This window comes from Eurosta solidaginis, chromosome 2 (assembly GCF_040869045.1).
Source record: "Eurosta solidaginis isolate ZX-2024a chromosome 2, ASM4086904v1, whole genome shotgun sequence".
NCBI classification, from domain to species: domain Eukaryota; kingdom Metazoa; phylum Arthropoda; class Insecta; order Diptera; family Tephritidae; genus Eurosta; species Eurosta solidaginis.
Window position 1 is genome coordinate 6,549,554 of NC_090320.1, and position 16,182 is coordinate 6,565,735.

The 16,182-nt window shown below is 36.8% G+C and overlaps 1 protein-coding gene and 1 pseudogene across 4 annotated transcripts in view; one reads left to right on the forward strand and one right to left on the reverse strand.

Annotated features, from left to right (window-relative positions):
- The window catches only part of LOC137239190 (serine-rich adhesin for platelets-like), a 294,241-nt gene that overhangs the window by 15,471 nt on the left and 262,588 nt on the right, over positions 1-16,182 (forward strand). The gene's annotated exons all lie outside the window — the stretch shown is intronic.
- LOC137239189 (glutaminyl-peptide cyclotransferase-like) lies at positions 3,603-5,516 on the reverse strand (annotated as a pseudogene).

Genomic DNA, 16,182 nt, shown 5'->3' on the forward strand with positions numbered 1-16,182 from the left:
CACGTTTTTTGGGACGATTTTCCTTCATCTTTTGTCAAATAAGGGGAAACCACCACGTAGGGAAATGAACTTAGGGTATCCCTGGAATGTGTTTGTATGGCATGGGTAACAAATTAAGGGTATTAATAAGGGTTTTAAAAGGGAGTGACCCTTAGTTGTATATGTGAAGGTGTTTTCGAAATATCGACCAAAATGTGGGCCAGGGTGACCCAGAACATCATGGTACCGCTAACTTATTTATATATGTAATACCAGGAACAGTATTCCTGCCATGATTCCAAAGGCTTTTGATTTCGCCCTGCAGAACTTTTTCATATTCTACTTAAATGGTAGGTGTCACACCCATTTTACAAAGTTTCTTCTAAAGTTATATTTTGCGCCAAAAAACCAATCCCATCGCCATGTTTCATCCTTTTTTCGTATTTGGTATAGAATTATGAAATTTTTTTTCATTTTTCGAAATTTTCGATACTCGGATTTCGCCCATTTTTAATACCAAGATAAAGTGAGTTCAGATAAGGACGTGAACTAAGTTTAGTAAAGATATATCGATTTTTGCTCAAGTTATCGTGTTAACGGCCGAACGGAAGGACAGACGGTCGACTGTGTATAAAAACTGGGCGTCGCTTCAACCGATTTCGCCCATTTTCACAGAAAACAGTTATCCAAATTTTACAAGGATTGATCAATTTTTGTTCGATTTATGGCATTAAAAGTATTATAGACAAATTAAATGAAACAGGGCGGAGCCACGCCCATTTTGAAATTTTCTTTTATTTTTGTATTTTGTTGCACCATATCATTACTGGAGTTGAATGTTGACCTAATTTACTTATATACTGTTAAGATATTCAATTTTTTGTTAAAATTTGACTTTAAAATTTTTTTTTTAAATGGGCGTGTTCGTTATCCGATTTTACTAATTTATATACAGAACACATATAGCAATAGGAGTAACGTTCCTGCCAAATTTCATCATGATATCTTCAACGACTGCCAAATTACAGCTTGCAATACTTTTAAATTACTGTCTTTAAAAAGTGGTTGGTGCCACGCCCATTGTCCAAAATTTTACTAGTTCTCTATTCTGCGTCATAAGGTCAACTCACCTACCAAGTTTCATTGGTTTATCCGTCTTTGGTAATGAATTATCGCACTTTTTCGGTTTTTCGAAATTTTCGATATCGAAAAAGTGGGCGTGGTTATAGTCCGATTTCGTTCATTTTAAACAGCGATCTGGGATGAGTACCCAGGAACTTACATACCAAATTTCATTAAGATACCTCAAAATTTACCCAAGTTATCGTGTTTACGGACGGACGGACATGGCTAAATGAATTTCTTTGCTCGCCCAGATCATTTTGATATATAGAAGTCTATATCTATCTCGATTAGTTTATGCCGTTATGGATTGCCGTTATGCGAACAAAATTAATATACCCTGTGAGCTCTGCTCAGCTGGGTATAAATATACTCTCCACATCGCGAGTTTGTCCCCGTAAGCGTATATGACGTAAATTCGTTACACCAGCTGCAACAGTGAAGTCTTCCACATTTAAATTTACCACGCAATTCGCAGCTGTAACCACCTTCTGCATACTGACCAATGCACCAACGGAATGATTTCTGCCTGTATAGTGTATTGAAACTAAATATGGCGTTATGACTATTAAAGGGCTAATTAAACTTCCTTAATCCTAACGCCATAGTCGTAACCATACCCATATCCACAACCATCTCCAATGTGATCGATTAATGGTGCCTTAACCTAAAAATTGTCAAAATTTCATAAAAATGAAGAAAACGCAAAAAATTACAAACATATTCTACAAAAACTAAGTCTCTTAGTCATAACGTATCCAAAACAATGAATAAAATCTACAAAAAGTTATTAAACTCACCAACTCAAATATTTTTAGGTTATGGATATGGCGAGAAACCAATAACCAATAGGTTGGCTATGGTATGGTTATGGCCTTAGCGTTATGGTATGGCACCATTAATCGATTACATTGATTTCCATAAGGTAGGTTCGATCAGCTGTTTTATCTGGTTATGGTTTTATGGTTATAAGTCACCATTAATTGGCCTTTAAGCCTTAACAAGTAGCGTAACTAACAGCTGATCGCTCAAAGTTAGCACACACACACAAGCATCACTACGAAAATCTTTAACGAAATTCCAGTTAATTTTTAAACGGACATAAATTGTGATAATTTTGGAATATATAGCGTCTAAGGCACCTTTTTTGCAGTAGTTAAGAGAAACTATTCGTGTATATTCAATGGTTTTTTTTTATATATTTATCTTTAATATTGATACAAAGATTGAAGGTATATTGATGCAATGCAACTCTGCTCTTCCTGTTGTCCTGCAGTCCACTCTATTCGACTGCCTTAATTTACTGCCTTTCACTCTATTTTTTTTTTTTTTTTGTAGCCATCATCCCGTCGCAAAGATCCTGAGCCAGATAAATAATTTTGCATGTAAATGCAACAACAACGATTTTAGCCAGATAAATCCAGATAGATGTCTGGTTCAATTTAGGAGCCAGATAATTTGTTGATTTCTTGTCTTTAGTTTGGGAACGCTGCCTTTTGTAAACCTACTTTTCAAAAATAGATGTCGCTGCTTGGCCTCTAGCGTATGTGTTAGATGAGACACATCGGTGACATCTGCCTATCACAAGTCATGTGTATAAAAATATCACGACCTCTGATTCTCAAGCCTCCCAATGATCCAGAGCATTCCCGTGACCATTGAGCGTGATACGGAGATAGAAAACTGACTGGATGGTGGCTTATATTTCCGTTGAAATATATATAATAGGGGATTTTTGTTTTCCAACAAGCGTACGGAAAACAAAATCGTTTTAAATTGTAGTCAAAAAAGCAGGAGAAATTTAACAACAATTAATCGCCACTCGTGTAACTTGTTAACCTCATGAAAAACTTCACATCTGGAGCTTTTTTAAACTAGCGGATTTTCGGAACGATTTTTGTACGTTCAATAAAATGCAGAAGAGCGGATTAACATAAACGCTTTGGTCGTTTCAAAGCAATGATAACGGCAAAGCATAGGCACGCGCCTTGATTTCAGAAGAATGTTGAATGTAACATCGGAGATACTAGGACGACGATGACTATCATATCAGCCTCTGTGGGTGTTGTGCAAGCTTAGTTATTCTTCGGCATTAATGTAATCATAAAGCCCAGGAACATGGCCTTCCAAAGAAATGGATTTAGAATGATGAAATTTGATTTTGGGTACATGGAAGGGTTGGGTTATATAGTTCCATGAGAAACTTGGTCGGCAGCTAATGTAACAGGATTCAGAATGGGTAGGTAAGGTTTACAATTGGAGAAGTTATAAATTTCGCTGGGAACCCCTTGAAAGTTGTGTGCTACACAACCCCTTTAACAAAGGGTCCTTGGCCGGATATGGATCAGTTACGTTCCGATAACAAGCACCCTTAAGGTACCAGCCCGATCATCTTGCGAAACTTTAATATGACCACGTTCAATATTCTAGGTCAAACCACCACCACCCCCCCCCCCCCCCCCCCCCCCCCTCTCGCGATATATGTGATTGTTCCCGTCCAATTTGCAGGATGCTCTGTGATGTAAGTTGTCCCGTCACTTGTTCCTACAAAGGATCTTCGGTATGGTACGCTCAGCACACTACCTCTATACCAGGGTTGCCGTTACAACAATAATATTTAAATTCATGTCCCAAGGGAGATGAATTTAAATATTCTCTTTGAAATAACTAGTTCATTAGAATTAACAACTCAATAACTTTCGTCACAACTTTTGTATTCAGCAAGAATATTTATTTATGGCTACATATTGTCATCTCCTCATTTATAAAAATTGAAATAGGTTTATCAAGCTGTTATTATTGCAAATTCGTATGGTAATGTTATTTTGAAAACTATTATACACCTTTACCGTTAATTCTGTGTAATAATACATTCATTTATTCTATATGCCGCTGAGCAGGTATTCCATTGTAAATAAACGTATTATACGCAATATATTTTCCGTACCATCGTAGTCAATTATTGACGCTTTATCACTTTCAGTATGCCATAAGAGTGGGCGAGACCTTGGTGTTAGAAGTAATATTGGTACGTCCTCTTGTAGGAATGGTTCATGATCACCATTTAAATTATGAGAACGTATTAGTTTAGTTTCAAAGTAGCGCCTTGGTTTTTTGCAACGTAACTTTTCGGCATTTGACAAACGCTCTTCCAACGCTATAAAACGTGAAAACCATGCATCAGTTATTTCAAAGAGACTATGAATTGTCGTATCGGCTAAACAAATATATCCAATTTATTTAAAATACCTTCCGCTTTCCAACGGTTAGCTAAATGACGCGCCCCATGAGGGAAATCGGCCTCGTCCAATTCTCTGGAGGCTCTCTTCCATCAAAGAAAATGAACATTAAGCTTAGATTTGTTTCACGAAATCGTGTAAGCGCTTTTTGTAAAACGAGCGCCATATTAAGTAGCACAGCGCATGATACTGCGTCTATAGCGCCTACAATTTCAATATATTCTCTATATTTGCTATCATAGTGGCAGGTTAGCACTAGAAACCGTTCCGCATTTGGATTAAGTTTTGCAATTATGTTATGAAAACGTACTTTGCCCAAAATACTCACATTCGCATCAAATGTATCATACTCAACAGACCATCCCATCTGATGTATACTATGGCTGATGTAGTTGCGTACTCGCGTATGCCCGTCTTTGCCAACAACACGTGGTATAAGTATTTTCTCCACTGCATTACGTAAATGTGTCACATCTTCAAGGTCTCCATATTTTAAGAACTCGTGTCTAGATAGCTCTTTAACAGGATGCATTTTCTTTAAGTAAATATTTTAGTTAGCCAGTGTCCTAATTTAAACGGTAATAGTCTAGAAAAGGGGTCGACTGCTAATACGCGTCAAAAAAAAAAAAAGAGAGAGTAGGTGGATACTCAACCGGAAGTGGCTTCGGCTGCGAAAGTCATACCAAGACTTTAAAGTGGTACCACGGGGAACAGACAGCCAGCTACTGCAAATATCTCCGGACAGAGATAACATTTTTCTTTTCCGCATTCGGATTATTGTTTTCGAGATTAATACGCGTCTTTTAACACCTCTTTCGATATTAGCAGTCGACCACTGTTCTAGACTTTTACCAAAGTCTCAATGCAACATATTTCATTAAGTAGAGTTCTTATTTCATTGATTATTACCTGACAGGATCCCACAAGAAAGTCAGCACACAAATATTATTTAACACATACACTGATGCTTAGGATGAAGACGGTGATAAAATTTGAGCTGCCTGCCATATTGAAGCTGATTTCTTAAATAGTTTCAAGTACTTATGTCGCAGTTTAAAATAGTTAACTAAAATTGCTATTTTCTTGTATTATATGAAGGTGGATGTTTATCCCAGAGACGCGACAAGTCGTTTGTGTAGACATTTATTTTATTTTTAATTTTTATAACGTGATTTGCTTCGTGTTCATCACATGCCTGTTTATTTTTTAATATTCGTACCTATGCATATTGCTTGTTATTGTTTTTTTGTTTATAGCTTTGTTCTGCTTTAACACCACTCATAGTGTACCACGTATCCGCAATGATACAGTTTGCTTACTATATCAAATATTTTTATACTCAGTTGAGCAGAGCTCACAGAGTATATTACCTTTGATTGGATAACGGTTGGTTGTACAGGTATAAAGAAATCGAGATAGATATAGGCTTCCATATATCAAAATCATCAGTATCGAAAAAAAATTTGATTGAGCCATGTCCGTCCGTCCGTCCGTCCGTCTGTCCGTTAACACGATAACTTGAGTAAATTTTGAGGTATCTTGATGAAATTTGGTATGTAGATTCCTGGGCACTCATCTCAGATCGCTATTTAAAATGAACGATATCGGACTATAACCACGCCCACTTTTTCGATATCGAAAATTTCGAAAAACCGAAAAAATGCGATAATTCATTGCCAAAGGCGGTTAAAGCGATGAAACTTGGTAGATGGGTTGACGTTATGACGCAGAATACAAAATTAGTAAGATTTTGGACAATGGGCGTGGCACCGCCGACTTTTACAAGAAGGTAATTTAAAAGTTTTGCAAGCTGTAATTTGGCAGTCGTTGAAGATATCATGATGAAATTTGGCAGCAACGTTACTACTATTACTATATATGCGCTAAATAAAAATTAGCAAAATTGAATGAAGAACACGCCCACTTTTTAAAAAAAATTTTTTTTAATTCAAATTTTAACAAAAAATGTAATATCTTTACTGTATATAAGTAAAATAAGTCAAAATTCACCTCTAGTAATGATATGATGCAACAAAATACAAAAATAAAAGAAAATTTCAAAATGGGCGTGGCTCCGCCCATTTTCATTTAGTTTGTCTAGAATACTTTTAATGCCATAAGTCGAACAAAAATTTACCAAATTTGGTAGGGGCATAGACTCTATGACGGTAACTGTTCTCTGTGAAAATGGGCGAAATCGGAAGCCACGCTCAGTTTTTAAACACAGTCCACCGTCTGTCCTTCCGCTCGGCCGTTAACACAATAACTTGAGCAAAAACCGATATATCTTTACTAAACTTAGCGCACGTACTTATCTGAACTCACTTTATCTTGGTATAAAAAATGGCAGAAATCCGACCATAACCACGCCCACTTCATCGATATCGAAAAATACGAAAAATGAAAAAAATGCCATAATTCTATACCAAATACGAAAAAAGGGATGAGACATGGTAACTGGATTGGTTTATTGACGCAAAATATAACTTTGGAAAAAACTTTGTAAAATGGGTGTGACACCTACCATATTAAGTAGAAGAAAATGAAAAAGTTCTAGAAGGCGAAATCAACAGCCCTTGGAATCTTGGCAGGGATACTGTTAGTGGTATTGCATATATAAATAAATTAGCAGTACCCGACAGATGATTTTCTGGATCACCTGGTCCACATTTTGGTCGATATCGCGAGAACGCCTTCACATATACATCTAAGGGCCACTCGCTTTTAAAACCCTCATTAATAACTTTAATTTGATATCCATATCGTACAAAGACATTCTAGAGTCACCCCTGGCTCACCCTAATGGCGATATCTCGAAAAGGCGTCCACCTATAGACCTAATGCCCACTCCCTCTTAAAATGCTCAGTAACACCTTTCGTTTGATACCCATATCGTACAAACATTCTAGAGTCACCCCTGGCCCACCCTAATGGCGATATCCCGAAAAGGCGTCCACCTATAGACCTAATGTTTACTCCCTCTTAAAATGCTCAGTAACACCTTTCGTTTGATACCCATATCGTACAAACATTCTAGAGACACCCCTGGCCCACCCTAATGGCGATATCTCGAAAAGGCGTCCACCTATAGACCTAATGCCCACTCCCTCTTAAAATGCTCAGTAACACCTTTCGTTTGATACCCATATCGTACAAACATTCTAGAGTCACCCCTGGCTCACCCTAATGGCGATATCTCGAAAAGGCGTCCACTTATAGACCTAATGCCCACTTCCTCTTAAAATGCTCAGTAACACCTTTCGTTTGATACCCATATCGTACAAACATTCTAGAGTCACCCTTGGTCCACCTTTATGGCGATATCTCGAAAAGGCGTCCACCTATAGAACTAAGGGTTACTCCCTTTTAATATACTCATAACCACCTTTCATTTGATACCCATATCGTACAAACACATTCTAGAGTCACCCTGGCCCACCCTAATGGCGATATCTCGAAAAGGTGTCCACCTATAGACCTAATATCCACTCCCTCTTAAAATGCTCAGTAACACCTTTCGTTTGATACCCATATCGTACAAACATTCAAGAGTCACCCTTGGTCCACCTTTATGGCGATATCTCGCAAAGGCGTCCACCTATAGAACTAAGAATTACTCCCTTTTAAAATACTCATTACCACCTTTCATTTGATACCCATATCGTACAAACACATTCTAGAGTCACCCCTGGCCCACCCTAAGGGCGATATCGCGAAAAGGCGATAGACGTAATACCCACTCCCTCTTAAAATGCTCAGTAATACCTTTCGTTTGATACCCATATCGTACAAACATTCTAGAGTCACCCTTGGTCCACCTTTATGGCGATATCTCGGAAAGGCGTCCACCTATAGAACTAAGGATTACTCCCTTTTAAAATACTCATTACCATCTTTCATTTGATATCCATATCATACAAACACATTCTAGAGTCACCCCTGGCCCACCCTAATGGCGACATTTCGAAAAGGCGTCCACCTATAGACCTAAAGCCCACTCCCGCTTAAAATGTTCAGTAACACCTTTCGTTTGATACCCATATCGTACAAACATTCTAGGGTCACCCCTGGCCCACCCTAATGGCGATATCTCGAAAAGGCGTCCACCTATAGACCTAATGCCCACTCCCTCTTAAAATGCTCAGTAACACCTTTCGTTTGATACCCATATCGTACAAACATTCTAGAGTCACCCTTGGTCCACCTTTATGGCGATATCTCGGAAAGGCGTGCACCTATAGAACTAAGGATTACTCCCTTTTAAAATACTCATTACCATCTTTCATTTGATACCCATATCATACAAACACATTCTAGAGTCACCCCTGGCCCACCTTAATGGCGACATTTCGAAAAGGCGTCCACCTATAGACCTAATGCCCACTCCCTCTTAAAATGCTCAGGAACACTTTTCGTTTGAGACCCATATCGTACAAACATTCTAGAGTCACCCCTGGCCCACCCTAATGGCGATATCTCGAAAAGGCGTCCACCTATAGAACTAATGCCCACTCCCTCTTAAAATGCTCAGTAACACCTTTCATTTGATTCCCATATCGTACAAACATATTCTAGAGACACCCCTGGTCCACCTTTATGTCGATATCTCGAAACGTCGTCCACCTATGGAACTAAGGATCACTCCTTTTCAAAATACTCATTAACAGCTTTCATTTGATACCCATATCGTACAAACAAATTCTCGAGTCAGGACTGGTCCACCTTTATGGCGACATCCCTAAATGGCGTCCATCCATAGAACTATGGCCTACACTCTCTTAAAATACTCTTTAATACCTTCCATTTGATACACATGTCATACAACCACATTCCAGGGTTACCCTAGGTTCATTTTCCTACATGGTGATTTTCCTTATTTTGTCTCCATAGCTCTCAACTGAGTATGTAATGTTCGGTTACACCCGAACTTAGCCTTCCTTACTTGTTGGTAATTAAAATTGTACGTGCTTAGCATAGATTGGTGGCCAGTGTAGCAGAATCAAGAAAATTATGCTGCCATGAACGAATGAACAGATACCACATTAAAAAATGAGAGAGCAAACAAATCATAGTTAGCTGTAAAATAAATTTTTTCACCGTGACGCATGGTTCAATTAGGTGCAGTGAAATAACTCCCATATGAAATAACTCCGAAATGAAATAACTCCCATGAAATAAGTCCCAGTAAAAATGAAATAACTTCCAACTTTAATAAATGAAATAACTCCCAAAGAAGGAAATGAAATAACTTCCAATATTTGTTATTTCATAATGAAACCACAAGTCCAAAAAAAAAAATGAAATAACTCTCAAATAAAATAAGTCCCAAAAAAATGAAATAAATCCAAAATCAAAATTTGAAATGGTATCTTTATACTATATAATCAGTTACAATGAGATTTGAAAAATACAGCAAACTATTATATACATATGTAAAAGTTACAAGAACAAGAAAACTTGAATAGTGTCGTCGAAGTAAACGTAATTTATTTTAAAAAATCGCATTTTTTTTAATGAAATTAACATAATTTATTAAAAGTAAAAAATAAAAGGAACAAGTCTGTGTATGATGGGATTGTCAAAAGGAGCTGGCAAACTCAAAATGAAACCAACACATTGGCAACATTTTCTTACACATACAAAAACTGCTAAGTTTTATGTTTCCATTCCATACCATTCGCACCAACACCAATACACAGATTTTGACAATTTGAACAGACATATTTTGTTATTGTACAGTTGAACCATGGCGTGACGTCACGCTTTTGACAACATGTTTCATTGCTCATTTGATTATATTATGCTGCTACTAGTGGAGAAAACAGTTAAATAGATAGTAAATCATTTCTATGACGAAATCTATATATGCGCAGGATATTGCATAGCATTTTGAAATTGAAATCAATGTTGACCATCCCGATTATAAGAGGGTAGGTACACATCCATGCATGTGATAAAGTCTATTAATTAGACATTTATCTGCACTTTCACACATTCAAGTCCAGACGCGAGGTCAACGGAAATAGTTCTATTCACCAAACGCTTGTTTAGTCCATTTCCCCATTACCGGGGAACATTGTTTATAAATCAAATATACACCCGGCAGCTTTTGGAATCAATCAATCTACAAGCGCTTTTAAGCTCAAATTTGTAAAACGAAAGCTTATATATACTTTTTAATCTCAACTCCATTTGGCTCCAGCACTAACACCGGTTTTGATGTGGTTTTTTTGTTGAAAGAATAAGGGGGGTTAGGGAGGCATAGAATATACCCACGGCAGGTATACCTGCCGTAAGAGGCGACTAAAACACCCAATTATTTCGACAGGTTGTATAGCAGAACCTTTTCAAGGGGATGCCAGCGCAGTTTATAGCTTCTCCAACCCGATTGTAAAAGTTTAGCGAAGGGGTTGAGAGGTGGCAATAAACGCGTATTGACTTCGACAACAATAATCCGAAGGCGAAAAATTGTATCTCTGTCCGGAGGTTTTTGCAGTTGAAATTGGCAATTTTCATGTGGTTGTTGTAATGTTGTTGTGCACTGAGAAACGTTTTCCGTATAAAGGGGCTTTGTACGGATTTGATTTTGATCTCGCCCCCTTTCGTGCACCGGCCAGGGTATTTTTTTTATAAGTGCGGTCGAGGGCCGCCAACGCAGAGAGTGTTCTGCTAAAAATGCCATGGATCCCACCCCGCTTTCGTAGCGACCCGGGTCATTTTTTCGTTAATATCTTTTGCCCGAGTTAACATTTTTATTTTCCGCCTATATAATAGTTTCCAATTTGCGTCGTGCTTCTTCTTATTAGATTTATATAGATTTAGAAGGATTTATGCTTCTAATTCTCCAATTGCTAGGGCAATTAGGGAGTTTAATTTACTGTATTCAATAGATATTGATTTTTCATTATATAAATTTAGGTTTAAACTGCTATTGAATGAAGTAATTTGATTACTTAATATTTCTTAGTTAAGATGCATTTGTAAATAGTCTGTAAGGAGGTTCTAATTGTCCTAGACTATAATATGAATAAACAAGTAAAGGCATCTAAGTTCGGGTGTTCGGTTACCCAGCGTGACCTTCAATTGTACATTTCATTTCAGATAAATTACTTTTCTACATAGCACATGGCACCGCCCGTTTAAAAAAATGTCTCCCCATTTCCTCTTACAATAAAACTTGATAAGTGAAATATCATTGATTCAAAACTATTTTTTGCTAAGTTATAGCTTGTTATTCTAGTCTACGACCCTTTTAAACTTGTTTTATATCTAACTTGCCGTGGTCTGTAACCGATCCCGGCCATTTTTTTTAGAAATATTTTCTGCTATAAGGAAAATATATGTACACAATTTCATTACGATATGTTAATTTTTCTTCGTGGTATGGCTCCCGAAACATAGAAAATTGCTTAGTCATAAAAGGGGCCGACCACCGCCCATTTTTTAAAATTTGAAATTTTTCCTATTTATTGTTGTAAATACACTTGGGAAATGAAAAACCATTGATATAAAGATCTTTTTGGCAAAGATATAGCTTATTTTATTCGTCCACGACCATTTTAAAAATCTTTTATATAAAAGTGGGCTTGGTCCTTAACCGATTTCGTTAATTTTTCTTCAAAGCTTTCCTTATAGTAAAGGCAACCTCTCTGCCGAATTTTGTTACGATAGGTTTAACGATTTTTGATTTATGATTAATAATATTTGTAAAATTGATTTTATCACAAGTGGGCGGTGCCACGCCCAGTTTGAAATTTTTTTTTCAAATTTTTATCAAGAGTCTCAATATCAGTCCGCATGTCAAATTTCAACATTCTAGGTGTATTATTTACTAAATGACCAGGTTTTTTGTGTTTTCCAAAATGTTATATATATAAAAAGTGGGCGTGGTTATCATCCGATTTCCCTCATTTTCAATACCAATCTATTCTGGGTCCAGATAAGCTCGCGTACCAAATTTCGTGAAGATATCTCAATATTTACTCAAGTTATCGTGTTAACGGGCAGACGGACGGACGGACGGACATGGCTCTATAAAATTTGTTTTCGATATTGATGATTTTTATATATGGATATTAGATATCTATCTCGATTCCTTTATACCTGTACAACCAACCGTTAACCAATCGAAATTAATATACTCTGTGTGCAAAGCACGCTGAGTATAAGAAGATAAATTTATAGGCGAATTCATTTGAAAGAAAGATACGTAATATATGTCGCGACTTCACAATTAAATTAATAGAGCAATTAAGGCAAAGTTTGCCGCACAATATAGAAACGCTTAGCAAAATAGATTTCTTTTCGGTTGAAAACACATTGGGAATTCTAAAACCTCAAAGGTTCTCATATTTCACAAATTAAAAAAAAAAAAAATGAAATAACGAGATTAAAAAATCCAGTGGAAAAATATCTACCTCCAAAATTGGAAAAATTTGACTTCAACAGTAAGTTTTCGGTTTGATGTTAAACGGTATAATTCCAATAAAATGCCGATTTTGTGCTGCCACTAAGTAATGCTGAAGTTCCAAGAAAGTTTTCAAACATGAGTTCGATTAAAAGCAAACACAGAAACAAAATGAGTTTAGTTATGTTGAATTCGCTTCTGACAATAAGAAGTGGTCTTAAAGGGCTGAATAAATGTTGGCATTACCTTGAAATAAACAACGATTTCTTAAAATAAAGCAACACAAAAAATATTTATGAGTGTAGCAAAAATAATAATTCATCTTTTGAGGACGAAATCATAGATTTCGATGTCTAAGGCCCTTCAAATATATCTCGTCCCAACATAAACTTGAATATCGCACACGTGTATTTTTATGGTGATTCGTACACCTGTAGGACGTTAAAAATTGAATAAAAATTGGAAAAAATTTAAATTAATTTTCATCGGCCAACATTTTGACAAGTCGTATATTTGGCGAACGCGTACAAGCCAAAGCTTATGCCAAAGATGACTTGATACGAAACTCTCTCATTTTTCCCGCTTTCACGAGAGATTTATCTCAAATTTGTGCCGGCAACAATCACAGCTAAATCCCTCACGCCAGCTGAAGCGGGTGCCAGAACAAAAAAATGTGCCAGCTAAAACGAAAAACCGTCCAAAAATTTCGGTAAACTTTAGTCTGACCTATAACTGTAGAATAGCGTTCAAAAATTATGGGAAAAAGGATAAAAATACTTGTTTTAGTGTTATTAGTTCGAAGGCGGAGGGTAAATATTATTTCCCATTCGAAAGTTATCACTAAAAACATGTTTTGTAAATATGAAGTCCCGATACAACCAGTCCATTTTGATCACAGAGCCTGGAACGTCAGACATGTAGGATAAGACCTATCCACTAAATGATCTCAACTATTATATCATAGGTCCGATTTACTGGAATTTCAAAAGAATATATGGTTTTCACTGTGAGTTAAATGCGTTACACTATTTGACTAATTAAGATCTATTCATTTTTGTTTGGAGTGGCATCATTATCAACAAGTAAGGAAGGCTAAGTTCGGGTGTAACCGAACATTATATACTCAGCTGAGAGCTTTGGAGACAAAATAAGGGAAAATCCCCATTTAGCAAAATGAACCTAGGGTAACCCTGGAATGTGTTTGCATGACATGGGCTTCAAATGGAAGGTATTAAAGAATATTTTAAAAGGGAGTGGGCCATAGTTCTATAGGTGGACGCCTTTTCAAGATATCGCCATAAAGGTGTACCAGAGGTGACTCTAGAATGTGTTTTTACGATTTGGCTATCAAATTAAAGGTATTAATGAGGGTTTTAAAAGGGAGTGGCTCTTAGTTGTATATGTGAAGGCGTTTTCGAGATATCGCCCAAAATGTGGACCAGGGTGACCCAGAACATCATCTGTCGGTACCGCTAATTTATTTATATGTGTCATGTCACGAACAGTATTCCTGCCAAGATTCCAAGGGCTTTTGATTTCGCCTTGCAGAACTTTTTCATTTTCTTCTACTTAATATGGTAGGTTTCACACCCATTTTACAAAGTTTTTTCTAAGTTCTATAGGTGGACGCCTTTTCGAGATATCGCCATAAAGGTGGACAAGAGGTGAATCTAGAATGTGTTTGTACGATACGGGTATCAAATGAAAGGTGTTAATGAGTATTTTAAAAGGTAGTGGGCCTTAGTTCTATAGGTGGACGCCTTTTCGAGATATCGCCATAAGGGTGGATCAGAGGTGACTCTAGAATGTGTTTGTACGATATAGGTATCAGATTAAAGGTATTAATGAGGGTTTTAAAAGGGAGTGGCTCTTAGTTGTATATGTGAAGGCGTTTTCGAGATATCGCCCAAAATGTGGACCAGGGTGACCCAGAACATCATCTGTCGATTACCGCTAATTTATTTATATGTGTCATACCACCAACAGTATTCCTGCCAAGATTCCAAGGGCTTTTGATTTCGCCCTGCAGAACTTTTTCATTTTCTTCTACTTAATATGGTAGGTTTCACACCCATTTTACAAAGTTTTTTCTAAAGTTATATTTTGCGGCAATAAACCAATCCATTTACCATGTTACATCTCTTTTTCCATACTTGGTATAGCATTATGGCATTTTTTTTTTTCATTTTTCGTAACTTTCGATATCGAAAAAGTAGGCGTGGTCACAGTCGGATTTCGGCCATTTTTTACACCAATACAAAGTGAATTCAGATAAGTACGTGAACTGAGTTTTGTAAAGATGTATAGATTTTTGCTCTCAAGTTGCCGTGTTAACGGCCGAGCGGAAGGACAAACGGTCGACTGTGTATAAAAACTAAGCGTGGCTTCAACCAATTTCGCCCATTTTCACAGAAAACAGTTGTCGTCATAGAAGCTATACCCTTACCAAATTTCAAAAGGATTAGTAAATTTTTGTTCCACTTATGGCATTAAAAGTATTCTAGACGAATTAATTTAAAAAGGGCGGAGCCACGCGTATTTTGAAATTTTATTTTATTTTTGTATGTTGTTGAATGTTGACATAATTTACTTATATACTTTAAAGATATTCAATTTCTTGTTAAAATTTGACTTAAAAAAAAAAATTTTTTTAAAGTGGGCGTGTTCGTCATCCGATATTGCTAATTTTTATTTAGCACACATATAGTAATAGGAGTAACGTTCCTGCCAAATTTCATCATGATATATTCAACGGCTGCCAAATTACAGCTTGCAAAACTTTTGAATTACCTTATTTTAAAAGTGGGCGGTGCCATGCCCATTGTCCAAAATTTTCTATTTTGCGTCATAAGGTCAACGCACTTACCATCGCTTTTTCCGTCTTTGGTAATGAATTATCGCATTTTTTCGGTTTTTCGAAATTTTCGATATCGAAAAAGTGGGCGTTTTTGTAGTCCGATTTCGTGTATTTTAATTAGCGATCTGAATTGAGCTCCCAGGCACCTACGTTCTAAATTTCATCAAGATACCTCAAAATTTACTCAAGTTATCGTGTTAACGGACGGACGGACGAACGGACGGACGGACATGGCTAAATAAATTTCTTTTTTCGCCCAGATCATTTCGATATATAGAAGTCTATATCTATCTCGATTATTTTATGCCATTACGGATTACCGTTATGCGAACAAAGTTAATATACTCTGTGAGCTCTGCTCAGCTGAGTATAAAAATTTGCATTTTGACAGCGCCCTCTCGAAAGAAAGAGATGCAAATCCATTCATCTATGGTTATGCACTGATTGTTTTACGGAATCTCTGTCGCTGCACTCACACGACATGTACATAGGTGAACGCCGAAGAGTTTTCCTACGCTCTCAGATGCACCATTGATTTACACATACATCCAAAAGCACACATTTGCCTTTAAAATTAA